The sequence below is a fragment of the Amblyomma maculatum genome, chromosome 6 (assembly GCF_055883805.1).
Source record: "Amblyomma maculatum isolate TAMU_Amacu chromosome 6, ASM5588380v1, whole genome shotgun sequence".
NCBI classification, from domain to species: domain Eukaryota; kingdom Metazoa; phylum Arthropoda; class Arachnida; order Ixodida; family Ixodidae; genus Amblyomma; species Amblyomma maculatum.
Genome location: NC_139349.1, coordinates 137,420,808 through 137,438,717, shown reverse-complemented (window position 1 = coordinate 137,438,717; position 17,910 = coordinate 137,420,808). Strand labels below are relative to the sequence as shown.

General features: G+C 47.0%; 1 pseudogene; it reads left to right on the top strand.

Moving 5' to 3' along the window:
• LOC146186854 (sperm-specific sodium:proton exchanger-like) overlaps positions 1-17,910 on the top strand; it is a 40,523-nt pseudogene that overhangs the window by 2,453 nt on the left and 20,160 nt on the right.

The window sequence follows — 17,910 nt, the reverse complement described above, 5'->3', positions numbered from 1 at the left end:
TGTCTGTAATTGTGTATAGATATGTTGCTCGAATTCTTTGCTTCGATCTATCGAAAACCTGAAAAATCTGATGAGCTGCGCTCAAATTTCGCATTAGAAAGTAACGTAATCGTCGGCAATTTTTTAATGGTTTTCAAAACGACTTTAGTTATTTAATGGAAACAGAATGTCGCCAAGGACAGTGTTCTGTAATTCTGTAAAGGCATGCCTTCACTAAATGAATGTATAAGTTCGAGAGCAGGCAGTTCTCAACGTTTGCGTATTTTGTTAGTTCTCTGGGGAATCGAGCGTAATCTGCAGTTGTCTGCACCTCCAACAGCTGACGTTATTGCTCGCAGGTCGATACCCCGTGATGACCACCATGGTGCAATCCGAGTCGCTTATCAACGCAGTCTTGACATGGGGCATCTTCGGCTACTACCGCTGTCACGAAGGTATGGGCAAAGTATAGAATTACTTTATTCAACAAGCGCTAACCTTGTAAAGGTCGATTGCCAGTGCTATGGCCTGCTCCTAAAGGGGAAATAATAATGTCTGAGAATGGAGTGCAATTCGTTGTTCTTTAACGCTCATTTTGTTGCAGCTTTCTCGAAGCGTCGAAGCAAGTGAATTTTATTCGGGTGTATCAGATTGTTTTGTGGTTATGAAGTCGTCATTGTAAAGAAGTATATTTTGCTATATCTGTCCGGTAGTGTGTCAGAAGATATAACAACAAAAATGTCCGCGGTGTTCAAATTGTGCCTTGCGTTTTTCCTGACTTCAGGAGGCTATATCGACCTGATGTTTCCCTTGCACAACCAATACTCGGCGATAGCCGTGGGTTTCTTCACGGGCGCGGTCACCATCTTCCTCCTGGACAACATGTCGGTCATCGGTGGAAACTCTGCTGTCACCGTAGTCGTAGCAGGCACCTACCTTACCTACTAAATCCTGGAGAACATGAGCAGCTCTGGCGTTACCGGCGTTGTCGTCTACACCATGGCGGTCAACTTACACCGTTCCGTCGCCTGTACCGAACTGGCCCGTGCCCTGGAGGAGTGAGCCCCCTTGTTATTTCCGCTTAGAATTGCATTTCAGTTATCCTCTGCTCGGCTCGGAACTGGCCGCGAAAATTCGCTTGAAAAATAGTTTCATCGCAAAATCTTCTGATATGTTCTGATGTGATAGCTTCTGATGCAGCTCACGAGCACTTAACTGTTTGCCGAAGGGAGACGCACTATGACGTGGAATAAACTCTGCATGCTTTAGGGCACTAGTTAAAGGGTGCATTGGTATGTTGGTCAAAATATATTGTCCTCTCTTGCTTTCATTATCAGAATTCACGCACCGATAGATTGAGTAATATTGGACAGAAGGGAGCGCGGGGTTAGCTACATAGTCACACCGATAAACTAAGCTTGAGATAGGGGCAGCAGAACCAAACTAGCAATTGTCGCAGTTTGCAGTTCATAAATAAATGTTTTATCAAGCACAGTCATTGAAGCATCAATTTTGCCAGTGTAATTTATTTTCAAACAACAAACGCATCCTGGTATTTTTCTCAGTCTTTCGCTCCTTGGAACTATTAATATGTCATCTTAATATTACAAACCACAGAGGGCTATCCCAATAAAGCACTGTCCTTGCATCTGACCGCCCTATTGGGTTTCTTATTTCCCTTCGTTTCGCAGGTACTGGGACTTGATGTACGACGTGACGGAAACCTTGGCTTCTTGCCTGTCGGCCGCGTACACTGCTTTCCTCCTCATCCAGTACGCTTCCACGCTTGACTGGAATCTCTTGTGGAACTGCTTCGTCGTCGAATGCGCCATAAGATAAATGCACTTTGTTTGCTATGGCGCCGCTGAAACGCGTTTGCAATTTCGTATCGCTCGTGTTGTGTCACTGCCAAAACATACGACAAAATCCTTACCTGGTTACCTGTATAAGAAAGTAGCTAATGCTTCAAAGCATCTTACTATATTGGGGTCCATTTTCCCTATATACGAGCCTGCTGCAAGCCAAACTATGTTTAAAAACCTCTCTGTGCGGGATGGGAGCGCTCCTTGTTAGGCGCACATTTCGGAGACTCCTTCCACCGCGTTATTCTTATGGTAGCACAAACCATCCTCCCAGTATCGGTACTGAATTGGCAATGTCTGACCCTGCATAGGTCAACACACTTAAAATTAATTGAATTGCGTTTGACTTAGTTCGGCTAAGACCGGTTATACTTGGTAACGCTGCGTTAAGCGAGGTTAGACTCATAGGCCTGAACTTAATTTAGAGAGTGGAAGCTCTTTTAAGCATGGTCAGGTACTTTTTGATGTGGTTTTTACTCCTCCATGATGGTCCGCGAAGCTGAAGGACACCACAGCCGGATCCAGACGACAAAAAGCTGTCGAGGGCATTTCGAAGGGTTAGGTAGCAGCAGGTGAGTCAGATGGGCAGCGATGACGGTTGAGTGTAAGGGTAGGGAGAAGTCTGGAAGGCTGTGTGCCACTGCGTCATTCAATGTTCTATTTTTGTGAAGATATGTATCGGTACGAAAAACGTTGGTCAAGTGTTTGAAGAATAAACAACGTGTGTGCGAAGTAGAAGCGAAGCAGAGGAAAAAGAAGCCAGTACAGCCAAAGACCTTCAATCAACGAGACAATATTCAAGATTTCGTTTTAAATAGTATGGTGTTTTCTTAAGCCTGGGTCACTTTTCGTTCGGACGCCTATTGAAAAGCGGTAGCTTCAAAGCTCTATACGAAGTGCTGTATTGATTTTAGTTTTTCAGCTTGGTCGCTTTTGAACCTCGTCTCTGTTCTCCGACCACAGGTGTATGGCGGTGGTGCTTCTATATCCGGCGATCGGACACTTCGGCTACCAGGTCACTGTGCGCCAGGCAATGGTGCTCTCTTGGGCGGGCATTAAGGGAACCTACCTGAGTTCCCTCGCCACTGCTCAGTTCCTGAGGAACGAGAACATCTACACGGAGAGCATCACGAAGGTCTCCTTCTCGACCACTGAAGTGCTTAAAAAATTAAAGGGTTCTGAATTTTTTTTTTTTGCTGCTGAAGCCTGTATTGAATCGCTTCCTCTAAGAACTCGTAGAGATTACGCGGGCAACCTTTGCAATAAACACAACTAAAAAAACACAGCATTTTGTAACGAGACGCGCTTGCCACAATAGTTTTGTATTTTTTAACAAAGCAATGGAAATGTTTCATTCTCGAATAAAAGTTAAATTCATTTTCATCTTGCGCTTAATAATTTCTTTTGGCCAGCTTTTCATTTTAATAACAAGGAAGGCTTTGAAGGCATGATTTTTTCATCATCGGCTAAAACTAAGCGGCAGTCATGAATGTAGTCAGAGCTTTAAGAGAACAAAAGTTGTATTCCACAAACAATTCATAGTGCGGCTTGCAGAATATAATTCCCAAGAAAGCGCTGATTTCACGCTACGAAGACGAAGCGAGAATTACTAGTATGCATCGCACAAAGGAAAGCCGAAAGCTCGTCTGAATGTGTAATAATGGCTTCGATCACGTATGTATAAGCGGCAGTGATCCTACAATATCAGCCTATAATACGAAAAGTTTGACGCTTATTTTTTTTTTCATTCCAGTCGTACCTGTACGTCGTCGGCGACATGGTTCTCACGCAACTCATCAACGTCACCCTCTTGCAGGTGGTCCTCGGCAGCCTAGGTGCGTCCAGCAGAAGGCCTCTCCTTGTTAGCTCCTCCTAACCCTCACCCTGTGCGCAGGCATGCTCGAGGTGTCGGACGTGGAGCTACGCGCCATGCGTGACGCGGTGCATCACCTCAAGGAGGCTGCGGACTCGGCTCGTGCCCTCTACATGAGGTATGACTCGTTCTTGCTGGCAGACTGGTACTGGGTGGCGCGGAACACGCTCATTCGGAACCCGCTCGAGGCCAACTTCCGACTACAGACAGCCTTCGTGAGCCCTTTCCTTTCCCGCAAGACGCTGACAATTTTGTTTTTGAATCTGCTACCCTAATTGTAAATGATTGCAATTCTAGACGCCTCTTATGATTCTGGTTATACCGAGAACGCGCAAACGTACTATCGTAAGTGCCATTCAGCTTCCTACAGTACAGTAGCCTTGTCCCAGTAGTCTTGTAACAGTAGTCTTGTCACAGTAGCCTTATCACAGCATTGAAAGGAGCTATAATCACGTATTTGCGCTTTTACCTGGTTTGGTAGGTTATTATGCTCTTCAGCTTACACCAGCACCACCTTGATGGTAGCTTCTTTCTTTTTGCAGAGGGCTGGATGCATTGTGCGACTTCGAAAGTTTCCCAGGCACATCGACACATTGGCAGTCGAAAATGTGCTCAGAATTGAGCAGGTACGTTACCGGGTCTTCAGTAATCACAAGCCAATTGACTTAGCCAGTTTTCAGAAACACAGGCATGGAAACTAGCTTTCCTACTTAAAACTACGAAAGAAATCAAGATATATAAAGAGACCACAGCGAATTATATTGGCACAAAATATTGACGATTTTTTGACTGGTATAACTAAAGTGTCCGTTTCGTTCATGTTCTCGGCCTTACTGCTGACACAGTAGGACGCAGAAAAGTCAGTTTGTCTCTCAGTCACGAAGTCTCTATGATAAAAACTTAATATCCTCATAATTATGGTTATACACGAAAATTATATCTCTCGCGTGCTCTCCCGCAGGATCGGTTGTCTTGCGAAAGCAAGTTAAGTCACTATATAATAGAACAAGTAAATACACATCTCCAAGTTATGCTAATCACGCCATAACGACATCAGAAATAGACTGCGGTGAGAGCTAGGTCTCCTGCACACTTTTTGTTTACTATTACTATGCGGAGGGAGCTTTTAGCCCTTTGTAAAGCCGCGGTAGAGCTCTTTGTTAATATCACAAGAACACTATAAGAAGCTTTTTAAAAATCTTCTTTTTTCAAGGTCAGCTATGCTCGTCAGTACCGCCAAGGAATAATTCAGCAAAGGACCAAAATGACGTTAATTGCAGCGCTTCAGTACCCATTTGACAAGAAAGTGTAAGTGGAACTTTCTGTTTCTTTCCAGACACGCTGTATATGTTTAAAGGACACTAAACGGGAATGCGAATTTTAGCTAGAAAATGACATTTATGTCCAAATCTGTTAAATTCGGCATTTCTTCTCAAAACTGATTTTGTGAACCAAAACTGTCTGCATATGTTTAAGGCACACAGCTATGCCCCCGCGTATTTCGGCTAGCTGACTTTGACACAACTTGCTATCGGTAAGATACCGGTTAACCCTAATTGAAAAAAGGAATAATTCCTATTACACAGCTTGAGCTTAAGCATGCTTAGGGTACCCGTAATCCTCAGGAGAAAGCGCCTGTTTCGTGTGCGGAAAAAACTTTGAGGTTCGACGTGCCTGTTCGTTATTTCAATTAACTTGCACTGAGGTGGTTCACCCGGTTGGATAAAAGTGAGCTCCTTAGTCAGTGCTTCCATGGCGTAGATTGTTTCTTCCGGTCCACCGGGAGAGTCTTGTTTGGTACTCTTCATGTGTCAGAAGCTCGTTGATATAGGCCAAAGCTCTGCCACACAATGCATTTGACTGACTCGACAGCAGCTCCGTAAAGTTTGCACTTCATGTCGTATTAGGTTATCTTCATCTTCTGCAACACTATTTCGCCTGGCAGCTATCACCTATACAGGATGAAGGCTGTGCGGCGAATCCTGACTGTTTGCGAAGTAATGCTCCCTCCGCATGCAGTCCGCTTTGTCTGTTCAAAGGCGACACGAGCAGCAATTCAGGAGCATTACAAAGCGTAAGCTGTCAGTTCAGGCCGAAAAATATGTGAAAAACAAAAATACACGGACTATTAAACAGTAGCTATATCTTTGCTAAATCGACGCACCTTACATAAAGCTATTTGATCAGCGGTCAGGGGCAGTTTTTCCCCTCACGACCCGCCTAATCTGTCTCGGCCTTCCTGTAAGAGCAGTAAAAACCATGCTGTAAAACCCAAACGCAAATGAGGAAACAAATTGACATCTATTCCGCTTTTTCAGAAGCACGGTCATGATTTCAGCGTTGAAATTGACCAAATTGTTAACAGTCCCCGGAAGTGTAATTTTCCTCTCAGATAGCCTTGCATTACAGTTTCTCTTTAAAGTATCGTGTAAGCCCTTGGCAATATAAGTTTCTAAGTCACTCAGCTGAACCAACCTCAATCATAAGGTATTCCTTAATCTTCGAAGTCACATTCCAGCCTGCACAGCGGAATATCAGCAGCTAATGCGTTTATTTTATTTTCCTACCGCGCAACTTGTATTTCATATGTACGCAAGAAATTGCAGACAGACGTACTCAGATCGCTATGACGAGTTTCTTTTTAGAATATATTACCACCTAAGGGCTGCTTCGGTGGTACAAAAAAAATACACCAGGCCGGCCCAGCTAGAAGCACATATTTTATCTATGCACGCATTTGATGCGACGATAGTGAGACTGAAAAACAAGATGAAGACAAATTGTGAGAAGTGACCAGTGGCTAGAGGATGAGAGAGGTGTCGGTGCAGACGCTCGCGGTCTGGTGGACAAGATCGGCGAGGTAAGCCCAGTGTCGAGGTGAATCTGGGTAAGTCCAGCATGTGGCTAGAGCGCTGGAGAGGGCCCGGTTCAGGCGAGAGGCCTCAAGCTGCCGTCCAACGACAGTAGAGCCAGGCTTCCTGGGCGTCTGAGTCCAGCACGGCGCCGAATGCGTGCGTCGACTATATGCCCCAATTAAGGAGCAATGCACGAGTCGGCCACTCGCAGGGTTGGAGACAGCAGACAGGCCCCAGATCTGATAACTCGGGTAGTAGGTCTGGTGGAACACAATTTACCTTAGCTATGTGGCCGTCCGTCCTCCAGCTACACTGCTCCCTCGTTCTGATTTCCTCGTTTCTCACTCCTAGCGCCGTTCGAGCAGCCGGCCTGCACTTTCTCTTCCAATTCCTCTTTTTCAAAACGTAGCTTTTTTCCTCCTGGTTGCTTGGATGTTGGTTCTTGCACGCACTAGTTTTTCAATCATGCCATTCAACTGTGTTTTCGAGAGGCACCTTGCTGAAGATTATCCCAAATGGAAACGTATTTCGAGTTTCAATTGGTCACCTAGAGCAAGGAATTTTGATCAACAACCGAGTAGCTGTTTCAATGCGAGATCTGAATTTGTATCTTGAATTCTGATTGGACCATGCCGGTATGGTCCTTATACTTCCAAGATTATTGCTGATACGCTGATATGGAGAGCCCTCAGGATAGCCGACAGAAGTAAGCATGATTACGTTAGGTAGGTGCAAGCAATCTCAACCAGTTCAATCGGCGACCCAGAGCGCTCTCCCAATACGCAATAGTGCAAAATATTGAGGAGAGAAATAGCTCACGATGAGATAGAACTCATACATTGAAGTAGTTCTCCGGTGTCGTGAAATAACTAAAGTTGGTACAAGCCACCGGTTGTGGTCGGCCTTTAGTAGTGTAATAGTGCAACCGAGCAAAGCAGGACGCCGCCACCATTACCACCGTTCATCACGAAAGACAAAAATACGAAAATTTAGTTTTATTATTCTCTCCGCAGCAGTCGTGCTAGGTTGACGCCATCTGTACAGTAATTTTGTTTCCACAAACGTTCATTCTTAAAGCAGCGGACAATGAATAACCTTGGATGAAAAGCTACCGTTCGCCAAATATTTACTTAAAGCTAATCGTAGTGCATGTAAAAAATAACAAAAATGATAAATTAAAACGCAAAAATAGTCTGCGGAGTACCTCTAAAACATTGGTCTAAATAAGCCCCAGAATACATCTGAAGAGAATTCAGCGTGTGCCTTGTAAAACACGGAAAAAGTTAGGTAGGGAGATTTAATACTTCTTATTGTGAAAACACGAAAGCATGAGCAATACCGTTAAAGCCACAGAAGTATCATCGCAGTAAAACCCACTGCGCCGCTGCCGCGACTCTCGTGCTCATGCAAGCACTCATGCTCTGGAATCCACTCACACCCGTCGCGGTCGCGCCGATGTTAGAGCGCTCGACTACTGTGCCCAAGGATGCGGGATTGAATTCCGACCACGGAGGCCGCATTTCGATGGAGGCGATAAGCAAGGTATCAGTGGGCTGTGTGTGCGATTGGTGCAAGTTAAAGAACCTCAGGTGGTGAAATTTCTGAAGCTCTCCACTACTGCGCATCTCATAATCTCAGTCGCTTTGGGACCAAACCAATCCCCTCACAAAGCTTTTTCGCCGGCGCGTAACTCTGGCGTCACGTACTGCGAGCTGCCTCTAACTGAACACCCGCGGTTGCTGTCGCGTTGCCGACGGAATTCAGACTTGCTCTAAGAACGGACACGTTTCTTCAAAACACACGTGTCGACCCGGCGTTGAGATTGTAGAGGACGCGTGCTCCGCGCGTGAAGAAACGCCACGGCCTCCAGAGAACGCGAGGGAAAGACGCCCGTCCACAAGCCTAGCAAATATGAGTGGACCATTCTCTATTTATATACTGAAGCGTGAATGCGAGGAGAAACAAGTAAGCGCATAAAGGGTTCCTTGGCGCGACCTCCGGACAAAGCCCTTACACTCGTCACTAATCCCCTCACACGCGTGTTTTTCATGGCCGCATTTCTACCTTTCTGCATGCTCCTGCTCTGTTCATACTGATGCCGACAAACATGTGGGTATTGGTGCCGATCAATTTGGCTGGTAATAACAATTTAGCATTATATTCCAGCCCTCCTTATCTGTACTTCGGCGTGTAATACTCGCCTGCATTCTGTCCGTCGTAAAGCCTCAATGCACTGACTTTCAGTTCCAGATTCTAGTAAACTTAATTTTATTCTACGCAGCGCCTGTAGGGAGGTGCAGCGGCGAAGTAAACGCGTGTCCCTACGTTATCATTACCAACGCCCGCATTGGATATTTTCAGATACTTGGACATGGACACCATTGGGTCGATACTGGCAATACCACAGTGGGTTATTTGGCTGGTAAGTTAGACCTTTTGACCCTTTAACACATTCTTAAATACAAGCGGTGTATATACGACGGCTGGTTCGCAACCAGTGAAGAAGTTGGTAACTCTGCTTCTACGTCCTCTCCAGAAGGAGAACGTCGGCAGCGCTCACGAGGAGGGACTCACGGAGGACAGCGCCATAGACGTGATCCAGAGGCCTTTACGCGAGCGTGTGGTCGAGCTGTTCGAGCACTCCTACTACGAGGCGGTCGTCACAAGCTCTACTCTAGCCATAGTGTTCGTGCTGGCCGGGCTCTTGCGTATCTTATTGGTGGCGGCTCGCAACAGCGCCTTCGTCACCGCAATCAGCGTCGAAGCCATCAACCTCACCATGTTCACCACAGAGGTTACCGTCATGGTAAGTCAAATTTCTTTGATTTAACCTCAGCTGTCGCAGGTAGGCGTCCTTCAAAGTAATACTGTGAACTTTATTCATTGTTCAACGGTGGACTACAGTACTGCTTTTTCCTTAATAAAACATACTATACGAACAATTATATACTGGTTTCTGGTATCGCGCATATATTAGCCTGATAGAATGTATTTGTACATATGCGCACACACACCCAAACTACACGTCTTCTACTAAACTTCATATTCTGTTCTGAAAATTGGTGCTTTTTACTAAATCTTCCGTACACCCAAGCGGCTGTCTGAATTTCTTACAGATCGAGCACCGCCGTTTTCATTTCAATTTCAGATATCGGCGTATGGCCAGCGCATCGTGAATATGGACAACTACAACCGCCTAGACTTGGTGCTAGTGGCCGTGTGTATGCTAATATTCACCCTGCAGTGCGGCCTCTTCTTCATGCAGCAGAACGACCTTGCCAACAGCGCCCTCATCGTGTGCTTCATCGCCGCCATCTCGCTGCGCTTCCTGCACGCCACAAAGTACGCCGAGGTGGGCTTCCCTTTCTTTATTCACAGCCATGTCGTGTGCATAGTACGATAAATACTAACCGTAGAATAGGTATCATCCTGGTTACTATTAAGGTACAGGAGGTATCCTGTGCCGCATTTGAAAAGCAATTTAACTGGTGACAGCCAGCCCTAGGTACATTGGTTGAAGGAGACATATATCTTCACTGTAATTCCGTAAGTACACCGGAGCACACTCATCACTCATTGGCACGACCACCGCATGGTGAGATTTTTGCGCGTGCAGAAATTACAGAGCATAGAGTGAGGCATAAAGAGAAAATCCCACACCACTGATGTATGTCTACCAGAGTTGCAGGCAAACCCGATATGTTTTAACGAACATTCTAGCAGCTTTGTGTAAATATTGACAGTCTCCATATATATTAGCGAGCTTCGCAGCTATGTCGGAATCCACTATCCCAATTGTCAGATGCGCGTTGACTGCTCGAAATAACCCAGGGATGCTATATATCGAAGTGGCGTGACAGTGCGTAGCACTCCGATGTAACACGGCAAACAAGTACTGCATGCAGACTGCCAAAGTGTCTTAGTGTGAAGCGGGGCAAACAGCGAATGGGTGCTTTAATTTCCCAGACAACAGAAAAGATCCAGGATTTTATCTAAATTGAACACACTCGTAGGACTTTTCAGCACGGTTTCCACTTTTGCAGCTATAAAATTATTTCTATGTACACATCTGGGCGTCAACATCTGTGAGTCGTCGTCACTACATATGCGCTGTATATTTGCGTTTTATGCGAAGCATATTAACGTAGGTTTCGGGCCTTCGCGCGACGCCCGGCGGTGGCCACCATTGACCCTGAAGTGGGGTCACGTGACATGACGTCACGTGATGACGTCACACCGGCTGCTGATGGGGCCTCATATCGCGCCGTCGGACGTCGCCCGGCGGAGGCCTCCACGCTTCGGTTCGCGCCGTCGCACGCGACGCGGCGGCGGCGACACCATCGCTCCATCACGTGATATGTGACGTCACGCCAGGGATGAAGCGGCGCGCGCCCGCCGTCGCGTCAGTCTCTGTGCCCGCAACCAAACCAGCGTCTTTGCGCCGGGCGTGTATGCGGTCAAGATGCCTCCAAACGCTAAGGACGTTAATAATAGGAATGCAAAACGAAGGCTGCAGCGTGGTGTTGTGTAGAAATGCTCGAAGACAATACAGAATAAGTGACGTGCAAACCAAGAGTCATGCATTTACGGAGCATAAGAGTGTGTTTGTCGGGCTGCAAAGAATAAAGTACGACGATTAACCTAAAACCACGTCTCCGTTACTTAGCCCCATCCACACTGAGGCAGCTGCTTAACATGCTTCGCATCCACTGGTCTTAACCTTGATAAGCCTCCAATTTTTGTCTCCTCCAGTCATCATTTCTTCGGCTGTGATAACTGTTGCAAATAACTACCTATTTTCCCATTCTGTCTTCTGGTTTCTGTTGTTACAGGTCATCAGAACGAACTCCTTCGCAAATTAAGAATTTTCGTGAAGGAAAACGTTCAACTTAGCCAGAAACCGTCTTTTCTAAGATTCTGCTTCGATCGTAGCCTCACGCTCTTTATACTTCTCGCATTTTCACAGCATGTACTGGAACGGGTGGCCGCATACGTGCATCGCTACCTAGACGCTAAGATTTACGACGCTTACCAGATCGGCCATGCCATCGTTACCGGCGAGGAAGAAGTTCAGCAGAATGTCTGGAAGTTCGTCAGCAACAGCAACACCATTGCAGAGATCCGTGGTCGAGCCACGCTGAACCGCCTGCTCCTGTTGCGACGACTCGTCGAGATTCAGGTGTGCCTGGGCTGCCTCCTTGAAACGCGGCATTACGTTCTCTTCCCAGAAGGGCAGATGAGTGGCGGGTCGGGCTGGTTGGTGCAGGTCTGACATTTTTCGAAAGCGCTAAAACAACATGAACGGAGAATAAACAGACAAGGATGAGCGCTCGTCCCTGTCTCGTTCTTCTCCGTCCATATTGTTTCAGCGCTTTCGAAAAATTTCAACCCAGAAGTGCAGGTCGGTGACAGCAGTAATTTCCGTAAACATGACCTAGGGAGTGAAGGGGAGTTTGCACACCACCTTGTTTTTCCTGAATGCACTTCATTCATAACGAACATTTGTGTTTTGCACATTGCCGGGAGTTCCGCCTAATACCGCCGGAAGACGGGCATGTATACGCGAAGGGACACATTATCCATAGCTTGCTTGTGGTGGAACATCACCCCGACACCCACTTCAATGTACCAATTCTTGCGTAGCAGCCGTAAATACACATCTAGAAGTGGCGTAATGGAATCGAATTTCTATGCTGTCTGTGTGTTGTTCTAGTACGTCATTGTGCAAAGTCGCACATGTTTTACAGCATTGTTTCCAAGTTTACGTACGCATGGGGTGTTCAACAGCAACTTTTTGTATGAGGTTTATTGCTAGTAGCCGGAAGTGTAATGTAGTTTGCCGACAACTTATATAGTCTTGTTGTTTCTTGTTCTTAAATACGCATTTTGTCTTTGTGTAAAGTGAAGTAACTGCTCGCAATTTTTCGCATGAGTGTTAATCCTTGGCATCACATCGACGACAAATTAAAAATTTTGAGAGCACATTGGAATATATACTGCACAAATGCAAAAGCCAGGCCTTTTCTGCTGCACACGGTGCGTAATATTTGCTCTCATTACCATTATCAAAGAAATGCACGGTCATTATCATTGCAAATGTCATCGTTGTCATTATCACTAACTGCAGTGTCTTTCATTGCTACTATCATTCTCAACGTAGACAGAGGGAATTAATATGTCCGTTCCACAATCCCGGGTGTGGCGTAATTGTTTAAAGCTCTCGGCAGGAGATCTGAGAGAGACAGGAGTTTTATTTTTGTGATGGCGTCATCGGGATGATTGGCAATTGACTATCAGCGCACAGATAAGGTGCACCGATCTGACGCACAGATACCACTTACGGAATTTCGTTCCATAAGCCTAGAAAGGTTTTCGCCTTAAAAAATATTTGACCAACTCTCCTCATCTGCCAGCCCCCCACCCGCGTCCCCTAAAAATAAGGCACCCCATGCTAATTTGAATTCTTGAGGAAACCCCTGGTGGGCCGCATTTCGTGAAATTATCCACATATACGGTTGTAGCAGTTGTTTAAATGAAACACACATCGGCTTTATTCCTAAACCGCACGCGCATTAGCAGCAGAGTGTTCGTTTCACAATGTTTTTCAAGTGAAGCATTTTTTTCCCTTAGGGCACATAAAGTTCGTTTTAGCCATGTTCTGATTAGGCGGAGAGTACAAAGCTCATAATAAAAGGGCGATCCTTAAAACAACCTCAAATTTTCTATAGTACGTTGTAATTATGCCGCACGGGGTTCTATTCTTCATATGTTATATCCTGCCGCCATTCAGAGGTGGGCATCGAGGCAAACATCCCCAAATTACACGTAATATGGCCCCATACTTATATTGTGCACGAAAAAACAGTGCGCAAATTTTCTTTTTTTTACAAGCGAAGCTGAAAAGCAATAAATATTTACTGCTAAATAAGTGAGCAATATTTGAACGCCTTTCAGCTATTTGTTCATATGAGGGAGGCAAAATTGAAAGCATTGCTGTGTGTTGGAGCTAACAAAATTCATCACGGTCAATGAGATGAAAGCAGCAGTACATATGTGGCTCCGAGGTCAGCATAAAGAATTTATTTTACGCATGCGGGCTCTGTTGAAACGTTCGAGCTCCCACAGCAGTCGTTGTATTTCTTATGCCCAAGAAGGAAAAATTACATTTTTCATCGCACTAAAGTTTTTGACAAAGATTATTAACTCAACTGCCTCACTAATATTACCCAGGACTTACGGAGATTGATGACGTGGCATTTGACGCTCGATTTCTGCGATGCTTGAAAATTGCACCAGCTTGACTTCATTGCAATGGCACTCTGTTTATTTCAGTCTCGGTTCCCGGGAGTGATGGTAGCCTTTCGTAGTCGCCAGGCGAGCACTGCTATCTTGGACGACGTCGCCAGGAACATTGACGACCACCAGTCTGAGGGACTATTAGACGCGGAAGCTGCTCAGGAGCTCTGCGTGGTGAGGCCACGGTTGGGGGCGATAACATGTACACGCACGTTATCCGCGCAGCCGCTGTCTGCTCTGAAAGAACCCACAGTTAAAAACCTATTCACTATTCTGGGAAAGAAAAATTGTGCCATAGACGCCTGCGATGGGTTCGAGGAAGACCTGCAAAGAACGAGCGAAGGTTGCCTATTTTTCAAAAACATTGAGAGCACTGCCGACACCTACATAGGAGAAAAGGGAAAGCGTCTGTGTTGGATGCTCTTTGGTGTATCCTAGAGCGTCATGACTCAATACTTTTAGCACTTTTCATTGTCATAAAATGTGCAGTTTTGAGTGACATCACTAAGCACTTTTGAGAATCATGACTAGACACTAGTAATGATCATTATTAGTCATTATTACTCTAATAATGGTCACCATTATTAGAGTTACGAAAGTCATGGACTCCATTGGATCTTCGATCTGATTGCCTCATGACAACTGACTATGATACATGGCTAAACTATAATGACTCACATGGCATAAGTAGACATGACATGACATTTTATACCACTTGTCTTTACATACACGTTCATGAACACCAGTCTCATTTTAATGCAACTTGTTATCACACGTTACATTCTGCTTCCACGTTTTGCGGATACGTTTTTAAAAACGTAACCAAGGAAGGCTTTCGCCTTAATAAAAATGCCTACCGAAGTGTAAGTATTATTACGGGGATGTACTTAATGTAACGGCACTGCGATGGGTTGAACTCGACGCTAAGACTTCAGTAGCCGTGCAGTATCCACTTTGTTAGCGTCGTCCTCTTTCTCAACGCTTCGTCGTGCCCGCGTTCCTCGGTCGTCGTCTTTGTCAGTGAGCACATCACTTTGGTCCCGCGTTTCCCGGTAACACTACCCCCCTCGGCAAAAGGCAACGTCCCGGTGCGTATTAGGCGTGCGGTGCGGAGAGGGAGTAATATGGCTTGAGGCGGGCGACATGTACAATTTCGGAAGTGGGTGTAGCATTTGGTGACTTTGGGTGGAGCGGTGCAATCTCATAGGTCACGTCGGTCACTGGGCGTAGTACACGGTAGTACCTGTGTAGTGGGGCTGAAGTTTTTGACACAACCCCACACGACGGCACGGAAGCCAGAGCAACACCAGAGATCCGGGAGGATAGTGCACATCACGGTGGTGAGCTTCGCAGCGGCATTTTTGAACTTCTTGAGAGATGGTGAGATTGTGACGAGCAATCTGGCGAGCAGCGTCGGCTCGGGCGATGGTATCGCGGGCTTAGGTTGTGACGGGGCCAGCGGCGGGAAGCCAAGTGTCGAAGGGCCGTAAGGGGTCTCTTCCAAAGAGAAGATAGAATGGAGAGTACTCAGCAGTGTCATGACGCGAGGAATTATATGCAAAGGTGACAAATGGCAGACCAGTATCCCAGTCGCGATGACTGTCGGAAACGTACATTGCGAGCATGTCGGTGAGTGTGCGATTAATACGCTCCGTAAGGCCGTTCGTCTGAGGGTGATACGCAGTGGTGAATTTTTGCTGAACGGATCAAGAACGAAATATTTCCTCAACAACTCGGGCAAGGAAACAGCGGCCACGGTCGCTAAGTAGTTGACGGGGAGCACCATGGTGAAGTATGACGTCGTACAAAAGGAAGTCAGCAACGTCTGTGGCGCAGCTGGTTGGAATGGCGCGAGTGATCACGTGCCGCGTGGCATAATCGGTGGCCACAGCGATCCATTTGTTTCCTGACAAGGACTCGCGGAAGGGCCCTAGGAGGTCAAGGCCAACACGAGAAAATGGCTCAGTCGGGATAGGAAGCGGCTGCAGGTGTCCAGGTGGTAGCACAGGGGGTTTCTTCCAGCGTTTACAGAAGTCGCAAGCGGCTACATAACGTTGGGCAGCGCGGTAGAGTCCAGGCCAGAAGAAACGCCGGCGCACGCGGTCGTATGTGCGTGAGAGGCCAAGATGACCAGCTGTAGGGGCGTCGTAGGTGTTGGGGAACAACCAGCAAGTGCTCAGCGCCATGAGGTCGCATGTTGCGACGGTATAGCGTATTCCCATGAAGGAAGAACAGGGCGAGGGAAGAGTCACGGCTGTGTGTACGGAGGCGGTCGATAAGAGAACTGAGGGTTGGGTCCAAGCGCTGTTCGTCGGCTATGAGGGAAAAGTCCGTTATAGAGAAGACACAGGGGTCCGACTCATGGTCAGTAGATGGAGGGGGATCGACGGGATAACGGGACAGACAGTCTGCATCCTGGTGGAGCCGACCGGATTTGTATACAAAGGAAAAGGTATACTCCTGCAAGCGCAGTGCCCAGCGGCCGAGGCGGCCAGCAGGATCCTTGAGGGAAGAGAGCCAACATAAGGCGTGGTGATCGGTAATTACAGCGAAGGGTCGGCCAAACAAGTAGGGTCTGAATTTTCCAACGTCCCAAACGAGAGCCAGGCACTCCCGTTCCATAATAGAATGGTTCTGTTCCGCTGATGACAGGAGACGACTGGCGTAGGCAATCACGCAGTGTTGGCCGCGTTGTCGCTGTGCAAGAATGGCACCAATCCCGTGGCACTGGCGTCGGTGCGAAGTTCCGTCGGGGCAGACGGGTTGAAATGGTTCAACACAGGCGGACTGGTGACAACAGCGATGAGGGTGGAGAATGCGTTAGCCTGCTCTGGTCCCCATTAGAAAGGAATGCCTTTCTTCAGCAGATTGGTGAGAGGACGAGCAACAGCGGCAAAGTTTGGGACGAACCGGCGAAAATAAGCGCACAGTCCTATACAGCTGCGGACATCAAGGGGTGAAAGAAGAGAGGGAAAAGCACTGACAGCGCGAACTTTGTCGGGATCGGGCTGCACGCCGGTGGCATTCAACAAATGCTAAAGCACTTTAAGTTCGCGGCGACCAAAACTGCACTTCTTTGAGTTCAGTTGCAGTCCGGCACGGCGGAAAAGTGCCAAGATGGAAGGAAGGCGACGAAGATGGCTTTAGAACGAGGCTGAGAAGACAATCACGTCATTCAAGTAACATAGACAAGTCGTCCATTTGAAGACGCGGAGTAAGGAGTCCATCATTCGTTCAAACGTAGCAGGGCCGTTGCAAAGTCCAAACGGCATAACCTTAAACTGGTAAAGTCCATCGGGTGTGACAAAAGCTGTCTTCTCGCGGTCTTGTTCGTCAACAGAGATCTGCCAGTAGCCGCTACGAAGGTCGATGGAGGAAAAGTAGCGGGCTCAATGTAAACAGTCCATGGCATCGTCTATTCGCGGCAGCGGTTAAACATCTTTCCTTGTAATCTTGTTCAGATGTCGATAGTCGACGCAAAAGCGCCAACTGTTGTCTTTCTTTCGAACGAGCACGACAGGAGATGTCCAGGGGCTGTTCGAAGGTTCGGTGATATCGTTTTCAAACATCTTGTCGACCTCCTGCTGGATGACTTGGTGCTCAGAAAGGGACACACGATAAGGCCTCCGATGTACAGGTTTTGCATCGCCGGTGTCAATGCTGTGAGTCACAACTGACGTTTGGCCCAGACAACCCGCAGCAAAGTCAAGCATGTCGGAGAAGGATAACAAAAGTTTGTACAGGTCCTGAGCGTGTTCGGGGCTGAGGTCAGAGGCAATCATTGCGGTAATAGGGTCGGTAATTGTGGTGGGGAGTGCGGTTGTTGGAAAGACGCTTGAATGTGGGCCAGGAGTGAGTGCACAAATGGTACAGTCTGTGAGAGGGGACAAGGCAGCAAGGGATATTCCTTCGGGGAGAACTTGGGGTGACAGACTGGAGTTCAGGATAGGAAGGTAGGTGCTGCTCTGTGTAACGCGTACGATGAGATGAGGAAGAACGACGTTGCGGTCAAGAAAGACTTCGGTGATAGGGCAAGCAACATGGT